Below are 16448 nucleotides of genomic sequence, written 5' to 3' on the forward strand. Positions count from 1 at the left end.
CTTCTTTCCCTCCCCCCTTTCCCCGAAGAACGTCCGTGGCTCGAGTTTCGCTAACTTTTTAATCACACACTTTTACATTTTGTATTTACTTTTACATTAATTCTATTTAAGAAGGGAACGTAGAGGCGCGACAGACAAGTTTCGATACCTCACGCGAAAAAAAAGGACGAGGATAAATTCGAAAATTTTGTAAAACAAGGCGAAGTAGATTCATCACTCTTTAACGCGGGCGCGGTTAAAATTGGCGGAAATATCCGAAATTGGCGTTAAATATTTCAATCGTTAGGCAGAATCAGTTTCATTCTTGCAAAGGTTAAAACGTAGAAAGCGACTGTATTTTTAGCGACTCGTTACTTTTTACTTTTACCTCAGAAAATACACACATCTTTTAATTTTATTCTCAATCTCTCTTTGGCGGTCCACATACGTTTTAATAGTCCTACATACATAAAGTTTTTTCACGATTTTTTAGATACTATCGTTTTTTATGACGACTTGAATATCTGATTATCGGAGAAGTTGCATTCCATCGGTGCAACCGCATCAGTTCGGTCGCATCGTTCATTAATCTGATTATCGGGTTCGCTCGTCCGACGACAGTTAATAAAATTATTATCGCGTAGATCAGCATCGCGATGCGCGACGAAAGAGGTGTCTCATGTAAATGTTAACTTTACAGTAATCCACGATTCTCCCGATATTATCACTTTCATTCGAAACACCGTTTATTGAGTCGTGCTCCAAGAGAACGTGATATCTGATATGGGATCTGCCCGGCTGATAAGTTGCCGCGTTTATATCTCGCGATTAATGGACTTTGTGCAAATGTTCGTGTAATATTCTCTATCTCTATACTTCCGGTATTGCACGGTGCTTCTTGTTAAAAAATAACGCTCGATTACATTACTCGGAACATTTGTGGTCATTAAGTCATTAAGCTATTAAATTCTTTAGAACTCTGAGGTTATTAAATGATATAGTATCGTTTAATATCGCGATAGCGACTTTGAAGATGTACAGGGCATACAGTCCCAACAAAGTATTTTAAATAAAATTTGGAAATTCGTTTAATATTAACACTTCAATTAAACTATATACATATGAAAGTTGTGTGAATAAAATTATATTTTTATTTAACAACATAATTTACTCTATTTGTTATTAAAAATTAAATTATTTTTTTACAACATTGAGAAAAATCTTAATTTTTTTGTCCAAGTAATTTAAGTATTCAAGACGATTTAAATAAAGTTTTATTGTGATTGTTTAGTTATTTTGTAAATAAATAAATGAATTTATTTATTTTGCAGAACTGATCGCAGTAAAACATAAATTGTCTTGAATATTTAAAGTACTTAAATAAAAATTTCAGATTTTTTTATTTTATTATTTATATTTTTATTAGAGCACATGCACTTATTGAAATAATTTTTTATTCAGATAGGAAATTGTCGCTAAATTCTTTCTACTACTTTCAAATGCAATATAAAACAATTTGTAATTTTTTCATAATATTTTTAATGTTTTGAGAAACGTCTTATACATCTTTAAGGGAGCATATACATATAAATGAGATAAAACATCTTTGTGAACTTTTTGCAGAAAATCCGCGAGAGAGAAGTCGTGCTTATTTTATTGAAAATCGTACTTTTCACTATTATATTTGACGTTTAAATTTTATTAAAAAAATAATATAAAATGACATCGCTATTCAAGATTTTCTGTACAAACTTTATAAAAAGTTGGAACATAGATCTAGTCTTTGACGTAGCCGTTTTTAACAAAATGTTACAACAAAATGGAAGTTGTCAAAGTTAACAGCTGTTCTTCATTATAAATTTTTGTTCATTTTTTTTTGGTTGCGACAATAACTTAAGCATCGTGAAAAAGTCCTGCCTCAAGCATTAACTTTTTATGTCTAGAAAAAGTATGTAAAGTTACAAGTCAATCGATCAAGAACTGTCTTCATGTTATATTCTTTAAGTGGTTACGTATTCTTGAGAACATGATTTAAAATAACTTGAATAGTCATTTTATATTATTTTTTAATAAAATTTAATTGCCAAGTAAAATACAATCTTTATAATGAAGTAAGCACGATTTCTTCTTTAACTCTTTCTTCTTTTTTCACAAATTATTTGTAAAGTTAGATTCTCGTCTTGATCCGTCTAGATGTATATGTCTCCTTGAAAGATTTAGTGGCTGAACTATTATTAAAAATTCAGTGATTGCTACTTAAATTAGCGCTTCAATATATAACACGCGCAATATACAGCTGACAGTTGCTAATTCCTGCTGATGTCCTTCAGTAATGACTTTTTCTACTGACAAAATTGTTCAATCATAATCTTTATGAACAATTTAGTGACTCACTCTCTTATTCTCTCAAAATCGTGTTTTGAATAAAATTTTTTGCAATCGCGGTCCCTCTTTTTTTCTCTCGCTAAAGATCCAATCGCTACATTGTACACTTCATTGCCATCCACACACGTACGTTACACAATCGCATCGTCGTCTGCATTTTGCAGCGATATGGCAGTATTACATCGTTATTTATTCATTGCGTTTCACGGTATTGCGGCGAGATGCGTTGCCGTTTCCATACACACAAACATACACACAAAGGGCGGCCTCAGCGTTGCCAGCTTTTATTTTTATTTTAAATGCGAATCGAGTCGCATCCCGGGAGAGTTAATCATTTCCGTTTTTAATTTTCTACCATTCAATCGTACGGAATTGCGTGTTTTAAATGTGAAGCTGTTGAACGCTTTACCAGTATTTCTTGCGTAACACGGAATCCATATGTCATCGGTGAACTGCAGGGAGAACAAAAAAAGATTCCGAATCAATCGCGCGCAATCAATGCGAGATGCGATTTATCAATTTACGTGTTGTTACTGCGAAAACGCTGTTTGGCACATGCCGTAGGAAAAAAAGAGCGAATGCATCCGGTCGCGTTAAATTGAAAATATAAAATAAAATATTAAAAAACGCTGAAAAATGTACACGACAGAATAATACGTGGCATGACGCAACGTAATACGATGAAACGCAAGTTTGATGTTGGTGACGCTCGGGGGGCTATTTTGTGACATATGTCGATGCAATGTACCTGTATAAAAATTTAAAACCTTTCGATTTTTATCGGATCGAATGGTAACATCGGACTCCGTTATTTTTGCAAGGTAAAAGCGATATCGCGATTAGTGAAGTTTTATAATTTCTTATCACGCGCGCGAAGATAATATCGTTTGGACAAGAAAGGAAATGGGTAGGTCTCGGGTGTGCGTTAGAAACCTTCTTTTGGGAGGGGTCTGATAAAAGGGTGACTGTTCACATACGATACACTCGGTTAGGGCGACCGCCAGCAGTCGCAAAGCAGGAAATCGATCCGTCGCTTTAGCCGGCTTCGCTCCTGATTCCCGGCAATGAAATCGCGCGTCCAAAATTTAATTGCATTTCTCCCCCCGGTCTCTGGCCGCCGTCCAAATCAACGTTACACCAGATCGATTTCTCAGAAAAGAAATAGGGTAGACCGAGACGAATCGAATCATTGTAAGTTTTGAGGCAGCGTTATCATTGGTTTTTTTATCTTATGTACGATCTGTTTTATCTTGCTAGTTACTTCCGCGTGCTCCTTCTGCAACGGAAACAATAGATAATAATTCTGTATGATTCAGTGTCAGTTGACGATACAATCGCAGAGATTGGGAATGTGCGAAGAAATTTTGTTCCTTTGTATGAAATCGCGATCCCAATTTTGTGAGTTTGTAACGAAAAGATTTAATAGGCTCTTTTAAAGAGTTTATTCCCCCCCCCTTTTTTTTTTACTGATGATCCATGCAATGTTGAAGCGAATTAGTTTTTTTTTTTTTTTTTTTTCCATTGTACTATAAGAAATATGTTTACGTATTATTTTAATATGTAAAACTCAAGCCATAGATGTAAAGATTAAGAATTTAAATTAAAACTTAATAACAAAATTACTTTTTTTATTACTTTTTTATCTATGAAGAAAAATTGATCTGACTCATTGTCAGTCTACCCTATTATAATTTTTTTGCTCGTGCTGATCGGAGCACGAGGCTGCTCCGATTGAGTTCCTTCAACGACGATGTTAACGAGGGGATTAAGAATATATATATGTATATTTTAAGGGTATAATTGCAGGATTTAATAATTTTTTAATATCACTAATGTTAAGATTCCCAGGATAAGCTATTATAACTTATCCACGAATAAGATTTTGAATTTTAATCCCCCTCAGTTATAATTAATTTTATTAATGGTGTAGGAACAGAATGAATAATTTGTCCTTAGCTTCTAACATTTTTTTACAAACATTTTCAATCTATTGATCTTTCTACCTATCTTTTCTTTACTTATTAAATATCATCTGTTCTTTTAAGCCCATTTTACACGGTCTATAATTTGTGACAGAGTTCAAAACAGAATTCTGTTTATAATTTTATATATCAAATTACGAATATAATTATAGATGAAAAAAATTGTCGTATTATACAAATACATAATTTGAAATTATATATATAGAATATTCGATTATTTCTTTTTTTCAATTCTGTCGTAAATTATAGATCACGTAAAACAGACTTTAACTCTACTCTATTAATTTTATTTCTACTATTCTCAATATATAAATATTTTCATACAACTTTTTTTATAGATAAAATTCCAATTTTAGTTTGAGCAATCTTAATTATAAGGTATCTTATTACTTCTTTCTTCGTCCATTCTTGCAGATGCAATTATTATATTATTATATTATAAATAGATCGAAATCTAAATATCCCATTGTCTTGACTCCTCGACAAAATTCTCTGTACTATAAATTATTACTTTGTTCTTTGTTTTATTTTTTTAGGAAGTGGTATCATATTTCTATGTAGTTGCATACAACCATTCTCATAGAATAATAAATTATATCATAGTTCTAAATAATTGTAATATAATATAATGCTGAATTGTGCGACAACTAGATCGTATATTTCTAAAAGAATATTACGTCTTCCTTGTAACACCCGATACGTGAAACATGTATAAGATAACGTCAGACACCGGCAAAAAATTGCTTCTCGGTGGCAATTCTCACGATATAAAATATTCCGCGAACATAGTCGCGAATTTGCGAGAATGGAGAATGATGCAACGCGTGCACCGCTTCCGCTCGCCATCCCCGTTTTTTTTTTCTCCTGCTGCAAGCTCGTCGTCACGAACAGAAGACGAGCAGCTTGAAGCGCAGTCGAGAGGCCGACATGGAAACGAGGACGACGAGAGCGTTGACTCGCGATGTGACGGACGTAAATCGCGGATTCTCAATTAACCCTCTACCACTCGACGGCTGTCGCGCGATCGTACGCGGAGAAAGAGACGCGATGGCTTCAAACGATCGTCGTCGTAGCCTGTTATCGACCTCGCGAATCACCGGGTTTTACTATAGTCCCGGTCAAGTGTCCTCTCAAGCGAATACTTCCTCTCGGGCTCTAAATATATACACCGAGATTTACGTTAATGGTTCAAGAATGCGAATCTCGAGTAAATCCAAGCTGATACTACTCTGATCCACGGATAGCACCGCGATTCAAGTTAGTCCAAATCGAATCCGAGTTAGTCGGGCACGGTCACTCGAGGCTGACCGATTGCAACGGCTCAACGATCTAACAATAAGAGGATCGTGCAGTAAAGTGGTTTACACGGTAACGAGATGTCGATTAACGACGATCGTACGTCGAACGGATCGCGACTGACAATGGTCGAGGGCAGGTGGGCCCCTCCTCCGTGCAATCGTAGGCGGCGGTCGATAAGGCTTAAACACCTGCACCCAAACCAACAACGCAATCGCCTGGCCGCGATAATCATAACAGACCGCGTTGCCAAAATCCGCCTCTCACGGATCGATCGCCCTCCTTGCACCAATTTTAAATTTATGCGGAACCAGCACGAGCGGCTGCAAAACACACGGCTACCTGGCCAACTTTTGCTCCGAACGGCCAAGAGGCGGTTCGATAAAATGTATTTCAGGTCCAACGCCCCGGGCGATAATAGGATTGAATATAAATATTCCGCGAGAGAGGCACGCAATGCAACATTTGCAACGAATTAAATTAGCAATGTGTGCCATTAATATTTTCAACTGTTTCCGTTCTCTCTATCGAACGTCCGACGAAATGCTAAAATTAAGATTGTTTCGTGTGCGGCTACATCCAGGGAAAAGTTTCCCTGGTTTCTTCGAGTCAAAACAAGTTTGTTTGAATCGGTGAAATTCGTGCATTACCGTACGATTAAAGTTTCCTTAATTTGTAGAAAATCTTTGATTGTTCCTTTTATTGGAATTAAAGAGAGTTTGAAACGCTAATCATTGTTTTAAATGAAAGATATATTTTTAAAACCAGAACAACTGAATTACTGAACAACTGAACTTCTTACATTTCTGCCAGTACTTGTTTTGAATTAAAAATTTATTGTTTAAATTAAACAAATAATTTATTTACTTTAAATAAAGCTAATAACGTCACTTCTTGAAATCAAATAAATTGTTATTTTCCTCAACGGTATTTTCGCTTGAAAAAATCAAGTTAATGAAATGTCAATTTAAACATAATTTTTTTTGGGTGTATGCAACACGAACTATAAATGGTTGAAATTTTAAAATCATTTAGAATGGTCTAAACAAACCAATATTTGGATTAATAAATACCAATATTGACCAATAATAGTTGTAATTTTCGTCAAATAATAAATGTTTTTTAAATGAAACAACATTTTCATTCAAACAATGTTTTGTATAATCATATGTTGTTTCAAAACTTGGTCAAATAAGTGGGAATACTAATTCCAATGAAATGTTTTTCTTTGTGTTTACATATTAAATTCTTGCGCTATGCATCCGTATTTTCCGAAATTCTTGGCGTCAGTTATTAATACCGCAACATCTGGTTAATATCCTTGAGTTTAATGTTTATTACACTCGACCGAAACGCGATTGTTTCGTTATGATCGTAACAGAAGACGAGTATGAAACTGTAGCAGACTGTCCCCGTCGACGTGACCGGTCGCCTTAGTCGGGACTTAAATATTTATCCGTCTTATTCTAGCCGGAGTGCACTTAGGCGCGCATAAGCCGCATGCATATTCCAGTTAGGATGATGACGCAGAGGTCGCGCGACATCCTCGAAACGACCTTGGCGAGAGCGCTCGTGACGAGGACGATCGTGAGGTGAAAGCTCGCCGGCCGGCCTTCCGACTGGAAGTCGCACACGTACTTGATCGGCGATGACCGTCCGACACTCTTCTCTCAGGGAAACGTTATCTCCCGCGAAGAGAACGCGCAGACGTGTGGACGTGAGTCGGTCGATCGGATTTCGAGAGACGGGGAATTGAGAAATCAGGCCTCTGATTTCAAAGCCCACCGCGGAACTCCGATCGATGCATATTTAATGCCTCTTTCTTCGCGCTGCACCGAACTCTTTCTATAATTATTTATCTAAAATCGAATTTTTTTATAGATTTGACACTGAAAAAAAGACTGGCAATAACTACCAAATATATTGAAATAGTATCGATTAAATATTTGGCTAATGTAACCAAAAATAATTTTATTATTCTAAATATTCAGTAACTTACACCAGATTTGATAATATTTACTAAACATTTAGAAACACAAAATTATTTTTGGTTATATTGACAAAATATTTAATTGATATTATTTCACTATACATTTGGTAGTTATAACTAGATTTTTTTTCAATGGACGTGTACACACTGCTCAATGCGATTAATGTAATTAATTAAATGGAAATCCCCCCTTTTTTTTAAATGTTGAAAACCACCGTTATTCTAAATTTTCGCACTGCTTGTTGCGGTTGACATAATTAATTCAATGGAAATATTGTTTTTAAGATTGAAAATCAATGTAACTCGAAATTAAAAAAAAATGATAAATTATTGAACAAAAAATTTGGAGGATTTGAAGCGCCGTTCGTAAATACGCTGCTTGACGGAATGCAAGGTGACGCAAGAATTACGCCACAATTGATCAAAGACGATCGAGGTTGTTGGTGTCGTTGCGTCACCACTTACAGCTAATGACTTCGTGGTTTTTGCGCTCGATCATCCGGCTGTCTCCCTCGGATAATCCGTCTTAATCAACCAATCGGGGGTCTCCCACTAAGTATAATCACTACGTTCCTTATAATATCGCGGAGTTCCCACGAATAATCGAAGATGGGAATAACGTAACGATATATTATGTATGACATAATTCACCGGTTAAGATCGTAAGACATACATTTTTAAACTTAATTACCTCGACGAACGGCGCGGCGCTCCGTTTCACGCTCTCACATCGCGTTTCTTTTTTTACCTGGAGGGTATAGTAAGATGAATATGTTGCATTTTATGCCGAAGAAAATTACGGGAAAAAAATAAATTTTGCTTCCACGCCCTTCAACTTGCATTCAGTCAGTGTAAAATAGCTCTCGAGCCATGGCAAAACAATCAATTGAAAATGCGCGACCTTTCTAACATTAGCACGCCTGGCGCGTACGATCTCGACGTGAAAGTTTGAACAGCTTTCGTCGGTCACAGGCGACTGTGTCAGCGGTCGAAAGTAAAATCGGAGCGACCGCCGCATCATAGATCGCGCGGAGAAATCTTGCATAACTCGATTATAGACCGGCGCATATTCTCCAAGCGCGTATTACAGAATAAAAAATTTTAATAAATTAAAAGCAGTGGTATTTAAACCCCACTTTACACGATCCATAATTTGCGATAGAATTTCAGATAGAATTCTATTAATAATTTTATATCAAATGTATAGAATATTTGATTGTTTCTCTCTTCGATATGGTAGTTGGGTTATTAAAAAACATGACATAGTTAAAGTGGGCTTAAAAGGAGAATTATTAGATCGTTGTTTGAACATGGACGGCATTCGGTCAATAATAAAAATTAAATCAGTCTTTTTTTTTTATTGCGTCATGTATTTTTGAAAATTTTGTAAATTCCGCAAATTTTGAAATTGAAATTATTTTTATCCAGAAATGTATGTCAATGTAAATAATTTTACACGCGCGATATAAGTTTGCTCGTTATTTTTACTATAGGCATTCTCAATATCGCTGATGAGAAATTTAATAGTTTGTGCATTATCCTAAGATCGTAATTGAGAGACGCGATAATGGATAAGCATCTCGAGGACGAAAAAGAAATTCCGTCGCTGAGACGTGAAAGTACTCGTTAAACTATGCTCCACGAATTCGCGGGGATCGAATTCCTGAATCTGCTGTATTATTATCTTCAGAAACTCGAATGTCGAACAAAGATTCTTTATTTTCTTTGAAAAAAAAATAATAAAATCCAATTACGGAAGCTCTCTGAAAAATTATACAGTATATTAATAGACAGAATAATGAAATGCATTGCATGTAAAGAAATGAAAAAAAAAAATGTACAAAAAAGTGTATATTTACGACCATGAATATAAAAGAGAATTTAAAAAATGTAACGAATAATACACTTTATTGACCAAGTCCAGAGAAAAAAGATGTTGAATATTTTTGCGCTTGAAATACATTACGAAATACGTATCGTCTTTTTTGTGTTTTAATTCAGATTTTATTGTATTTGAATTTATATCTTTTTGATTAAAATAATGTAAATTAATTTTATATTATATTAAATTTTAAATCAAACATAGCAAAGAATTGTTGATTCAAAAGAAACGTGAAAAATAACTTTTTCACTGAGAAAATCATAACTTGTTAGATTTTTAATATTTTTTCAAAAAATTTTTACGGTATACTCTTCAGATATAGCACTGTAAGAAAAAACATTAGTGCACATTTAAAAAAAAAACGTATTCATTTTGAGGTAAGACGATGACTTTTGAAAAAACAAACTGACGTGTTCCGAACAATACCATTGTATAGAGAGAACTTAGAACTGTCAATATATGGGGACAGAACTCCAATATTAAAATAACAACGTTAAAATAATTGCTTTTTTAAATTTTAAAGGTCTTAATTAATTTAAATTCATAAAAATAATAACGTAGAGAAAATTTAGCCGAGACTTCCTTTGGAGACAGACCCCCAATGACCGTTAAGAGTTAACTATAATATAAATAATTAAAAGCGATTGAAACATCACATCACGGTAGAAATGTCAAATGATGTTACCACAGAGAACTTTGCACTTCATATTATAATAAGATTATTCGGGAAACATCTATAAGCCCGTTTGACGAGAGATCCTCCGATCTTTCTTCCGACTCTCGGGAGAACGGCGGTCTCCCCTTTAGCTACACAAGAGCTAATTCACGGGGGATGTAATAGGCGCATTTGCAGGGGCGGGCGCAGGGGTGAGCGACCGGTCAGAGTGTTTCTTGGCGAGAGAGGGCACATCGTAAGGACGCAAAAGCGCTGCAATCGATACTCCATGCACGATGGAGTAACATCGGCGTGGAACACCACTCTACGATATTTGTCTCCGCGATATTAATTGTAAACAGCAATAATCGCATCCTTTGAGTGACGTATTTTGAATTCGCTCGATCGAAAAGCGCCCGAATTTCAATCGTTAATTCACAGCGCGGATCCTTCAAGAGATTTTACAATCAATCTCACGAAACGATTATCTCCTCGCGCACACTCATGGATACTTGACTCATCTTGGCTCGTCGCTTTTTTTTTTTATTACATCAGAAAACCGGTTGCCAACAATTAACGACAGTAATCAACTGATGAAAATCGTTTTCTTGTTTCTATTAACCTCGACTTTTCTTATATCACAATTTACACCTGCGGTTGAGTTATTTAAGAGGGAATTGCTTTCAATAATTTCCCCACGAGATAAGCAAATGTGTGCAATTGAGCACAAACACACAGCATTTTATTAGCTATTTTGCTGGCGCCTTGACCTAACAGATGTTCGTAGAAATGACACGTATGCTAATATTATAGATGACTGTGCAGCCGTCGATAGCAGTTTGCGTAAAAAGAAAGTATGCCGCTTTAATAAGGAGGTATATACACCTTTTTTTCTCTCGCGCGCGTATTTTTCACATTATTCACAATTCGACGACTCGGTTAACTCATCGTCACTGATAGACGATTTTTACAAATCTCTCTAACCAACTAGATAAATTCGAGTGGAAATGAATGCGGAAGCAATTTTCTACACGTTTGAATCGCACGATAGCGCGTGTCAGTTAATCTTCAAATCGAGGCTTAAATTGTCAATAAAAGAAAAATCTATGGCTTATCTACGAATATATTACAAATTGTAGAGGAAAATCGCCAATATTGGCTTACCCCTCCTGAAGCGGAGTATTTACCGCGTATTTCTCGGAAACTAAACATTGCACCAATACAATTCTTTTTCTACATAAAATCTGCTAAAAATAAATTTTTGATTAATGGAAATAAAATCGTAATATTTAATTACTGCCTAAGGGTGCCAGTTGGACTCGGTTTCTCAGACGCTTCTTTTGAATTATGTTGCAAAAAATTAGTTAACATTAATTATTACAAAATAGTGATGCATTCGAGCGAGGTAAGACGAGAAAATATAGAAATTTATTCTTGTTTAAAACAAATGATTGAAAAAATTTTCTCGTCTCGACGAGCTGACAATGAGATTCTTGAATTTCACTTTTATCAAGATGTTCGAGACTATTGACTCTCGTATCATTTGTTCCTTTATAAAGAGATAGCATATTATTTATGACTAATGGATATGAAATAATACAATGAGAAATAACGAGACGAGAAACGAAAGGAAACGTGACGAGAAAAAACGAATAATAAATAATAATCTCGGAAATATCTTGAAGAGACGAGAAATTTCAAGATTCTCATATAAAAATACATCGTTGTTACAAAATATGAAGTAGTATTATAAAATCTGTACCATTTGACAGAAGACTTTCTAGTTTGTATTTATGTTTCTAAAGTTCTAAAGGAAGCCGGGTACACTTTTAGCTTTTATCAAGAAATATTATGAGAGAAAAACAAAATGCGGCGCCAGTATTGGCGAGTCCTTTGAAGCGTTCATTGAAATCGTCGCGAGCGTCTAGATAACAATTCCGCACGCTTTCGTATTCAGAGGCGTACGTTAAAATCAAGGCGAATGTATAAAATAAAAATATAACCGCGCTCGTTCGTATTCTCGGAGACGCTCATTTAAATCGATGCAAATAGCTAAATAAAAGAATGCCACCTTCACACTCTTTGTCCCGCGGGATTCGAAGGAAGTCGGTACACGAAATTCGCCGCAAATGCTTGCGATGACACACAGGCGAATTCGTCATCCTCACGCACACACGCGCGTGCGTCGAAAACGAACGGGGGAAAAACGAAAAGAGAGACGAGCAGGTGTCTCGTGTAAAAATGCGCGTATTACCGTGCCGCTAAATATCACGTCGCTAAATGTGCCGTCGCGGTCGAGCGGGTTTTAGGGGAAACAAAGAACAGTTCCCGCGACCCCGCGTCTCTCTCCGTTCGTGCCTTCGCGAACGGATCCGCGATTTGTCGTCGTCATTATGAATTCGCGTTTCCGCGACCGCGAATCGTTCCTTCGTGACCGCGGAGATTCGACGACGTTTAATCGCTGTTCGTGAGAAAGTGCCGATGCAGGAGAAGAACGAGGGGCGTCGTTTTCCGAGGGTTGAAGACTTCGCAAATCGAAAAACGAAGTAGGGCTTCGGCAGAGAACACGCCAGTCGGTTTTGAGAACACAACGTTAAAAATTCAAGAGAAGTACCTCGGGTCTGGAAGGAGGCAAAATTTAATTTCCGGTGAGAAAGAATTTCATGGTACATACACACGTTATATTGTATACACAGCGAATATTATTGCACTTCGTAGAATATTGCACGTCGTGATGCAAAACGACGAAGAATCTGCATTAAGGTAGACTTGCGCGACTCGACCGCAGAATTAAATTGCGATCATTTATCGGGATCTTCGCTGTTAATTACGTTGAAAATTGAAATAGAATTCTCGACTTCGAGGCCTCTTGTCGGAAATTGCGCCGAGTAATTTCAACATCACGTGCAGCTTCGTTTTTAATAAAATCGAGCAGCATTTTTCTCCTCCTTGTAAAATACGTATAATATTTTTCAAGATGTTTTGTAATTTATAAAACGTCGTACCCGTTGTATCGGTAAATATGCTCAAATTATCGACATTAGATGCGCGCAATTTTTCCTCAGAGATAGGAATAAGTAATGAACTACATTATTCATAAGTAACACTATTTATTACCGTCAATTTTTTCCTCGATTGCTCAAGGTAATATTTTTAATAATTTTTATATATTTTTGTAACTAAATTAAGTTAAAGTTAACGGTTTATAAAAAATCCAGTTACATTGAAAGTTACACGAACGAAAGCTAATTAGTTAAAAGTCCAGATTAAATTAAGTAAATTTAAAGTAAATTTTGATAAGATTATTAAATTCTTTGAAATGGATATAAGTAAGTAGTGCAGCGGAAAGCCGTTATAATTGAAAAAAAACTTGATTAAACAAATTTATTGACCTCGACTTTTGACTCCAAATATTTTACTCATGGTTGGCGAAAACAAATTCGAAAAAGTCAAGTCTTTTTTTTTAGAACTCTCGCGGATGAATGAACAGACGAATGGACATTGCGAAATTTATAAAGTAGCTTGCTACGCTGCACTACTTTACGCTCATTTCTCTTTATCTAACATCAGTGACGCACTTTATCTAAATTACACAAATGGTTGCGATATTTGATAAAAATAGTGCAATTTCGAGGAGGAGGCATCGTGACAGTGCACGCTCCGCTCATTGTTTGCGTTGTATAACGATTCGCTTGAAGGCAAGACTCGAAACTTCGCAAAAGGATCTATCAATTTTCAACATAATATCGCTCGATCGATATTCGAAATTTTACAAAAACTTCTAGCAGTCAGTTTTATTCGCGCAGGCGAAGGAAAAGTTTTGCGACTTCCGAAGAAAGTTCCGAGTAAGGTCTCAAAGAAAATTCACCTTAACGTTCGTACGTTTTTCTAAGAAAAGTTCTGTCAGCCGGAAACTATTCTCTGTACGGGAGAAGAAAATCTCAGGAAGCGAACGTCCTCGCCGCTGAGACGACGAAAAATTGGAATATTTATGTAAAGAGTTCGCCACGCTCGTACATTCTTTTTTTTTTTTCCTCGGGATATATTTCGCTTTGTCCGCACAATGTTTAGTGGCGAACAACGGCTCGTTCAGCGCCGATGTAGATACGGCGCGCATAACTCTGAGATAAGATAGAATTTGCAGATCACAGTCGCGATTATCCGCGAAAGAGAAGTCGATGTCGTTCGTCGAATGTCGAGGAAAAATGCGGAACGTATGCAAAGCGGGAAAGATAAGTATGTTAAAGCCCGTTATTTCGCTCGCAACCTTGAGACGATTTTCTCGTCTCTCGAGCGGTAGCGTTTACCGTTAAAAGGCTCCCGCCTGACGACGACGACGGGAGGCGCGTGCCTCAAAGTCAGATAGCAGTACTTAATGCAGTACGCGAATAACGCGGTGCTTTCTTATCGCGAGCAATTTACACGTTTAGCGCTGACTGGGCGTGATGGGCGCCGGGGGTGTGTTCATCGCTGGCGGCACAAGTGGATCGCTAAACGCCAGGACACGTGCCCCGAAATTGGGCAAGTGCATTAGCGTTTAAACCTTTGAGCCATTGGACGGAGCTATTCCGCCTTCTCGGAATTCTAATTTCGATGGTTTAGTAGTTCCATTTGAGAGAGAGAGAGAGATGTGTGTAACGCGGAAATGGAATTTTGTGAGGGCGAGAGCGTTAAAGGGCTCCAAAGGCTTACTCGAGAATGACCCGACGTCAAAATCAGCTGCAAACACAACGTTATATTTGTACAAACGAGATTGGCCGGTCGTAGGAATACCTTTGCGCGAGGAAGGAATGAATTCGGTTCGCACGTAAGGATTATAACGCGTACGTTCCAGCGGAAGGATTTTGATAATTTCAACGCAGTAGGAAGAGCCGGGTGAATATAATTAATTTATGTTAATATCTGACGAATGTATGTATATCGCATCTACGTTAGAATAATGATTCTATTCCTCAATTACAATATTTCAGTTTATTCGTGCATATTTTATGTAAAACTGAAAATTCTACAAACGTATGGATTTTGCTGGCCGCTGTCCAGTGAATATATAAATATGAAATTAATACTCGTACTTTGTAAAATAAGCTAAACTGACGATTTATTTTTGAAAGAAGAAATTTTTTTGATTCCTCCTTTTATTAGAATAATTAAAAAAAATAGTTTGACAGCAACGTAAATCTTTTTAAATGAAAGAAATATATTTGGCTTAAAAACTAAGTCGCGACACGATATTCCTCCTCGCTTATAAGGGAAAGTGGCGAATCCGCAAGTTTCGAGTGCAGCGGAGATATCGAGCGTAACGACGCGACGATATCGGTCGCTATCGCTTCGCGAGCAGCGATCACCGGATCCGCGGCCCACATTCGAGAGTAGTCGTACGGACGATCGCGCACCGTGAACGACGACGATCGAGAAACCGTGAACTTGCACGTGTTAGAATTTACCGCCGCCGCCGCCGCCGCCGCCGCGCCGGGGAAAACGCCTCGACGGCGACGACGATGACGGTGAGTGCGCTCGCGGCTCAAGGTTATCGCGACGGACTTTCCGCCGAACCGGTTCCCAGCTGCGACGTTAGACATACGTGACTTTCCTCCGCGGGTGCACGAGCGTGAACTTCCGCGAGGTCGAACCGCCGCGCCGCCTCGGTTCCCGCTCGAGCTCGGCACGAATCGGGTTTAGAAGTCCGTAAGAAGGAGCCCGATAAGGAAGCGAGAAACCGCCCTAAATCCCGAGAGGTATCAATATTTTTCATTTTTACTCTTACCTGAAGTGTTTTTTTATACTTCAACATTAGAAAATTGAAGCTCTCGTCACAGTAAATTTATTGAGCCAAAATACATACCTTATCTTTCATTCAAAGTTTCAGAGATCTATTTTATGCAATAGAAACAAGAGTAACGACTTATTACATTCAGTATCGATCTGTTGAAACTAACTGGGGAGAAAATAGGTGATCGTTTATGTTACAAAATCAAGTATGGTGAATGTTTGCATTAGAAATTCGAAGTAATAATATTTGAATGAGGTTTGACTTAAAGTGTTTTATAAGCTGTTAATATCTTTATGTTTATACAAAAAGTTTATGTTTTATTTCCAAATCATTGCTTTATTTTTATTGAAAAATACTTTCTATTACAATAAATATGATAATTTTATATAATATAATACAAATAAACCATTTGTAAAATAATTCTGCAAGAGCGATATAAATAATTTTATATGATAGTGACTTGGATTTATTTTAAATTGCTAAATTGATATTGCATATTTTGTTTTTTT

The 16448-nt window shown here is 36.7% G+C and overlaps 1 protein-coding gene across 3 annotated transcripts in view; it reads left to right on the forward strand.

Annotated features, from left to right (window-relative positions):
* The window catches only part of LOC105198384 (beta-1,4-glucuronyltransferase 1), a 54058-nt gene that overhangs the window by 8520 nt on the left and 29090 nt on the right, over positions 1-16448 (forward strand). Inside the window, exon 1 of one of the 3 annotated variants that reach the window (XM_011165074.3) lies at positions 1196-15904. The exons of 1 other annotated variant lie outside the window; for it this stretch is intronic. The gene's annotated coding sequence lies outside the window, so the exon portion shown is untranslated. Of the gene's footprint in view, positions 1-1195; positions 15905-16448 lie in introns of those variants that run through there. One more of the 3 variants, XM_039457806.1, reaches the window with a different exon arrangement.

The sequence above is a fragment of the Solenopsis invicta genome, chromosome 15 (genome assembly GCF_016802725.1).
Source record: "Solenopsis invicta isolate M01_SB chromosome 15, UNIL_Sinv_3.0, whole genome shotgun sequence".
NCBI lineage: Eukaryota > Metazoa > Arthropoda > Insecta > Hymenoptera > Formicidae > Solenopsis > Solenopsis invicta.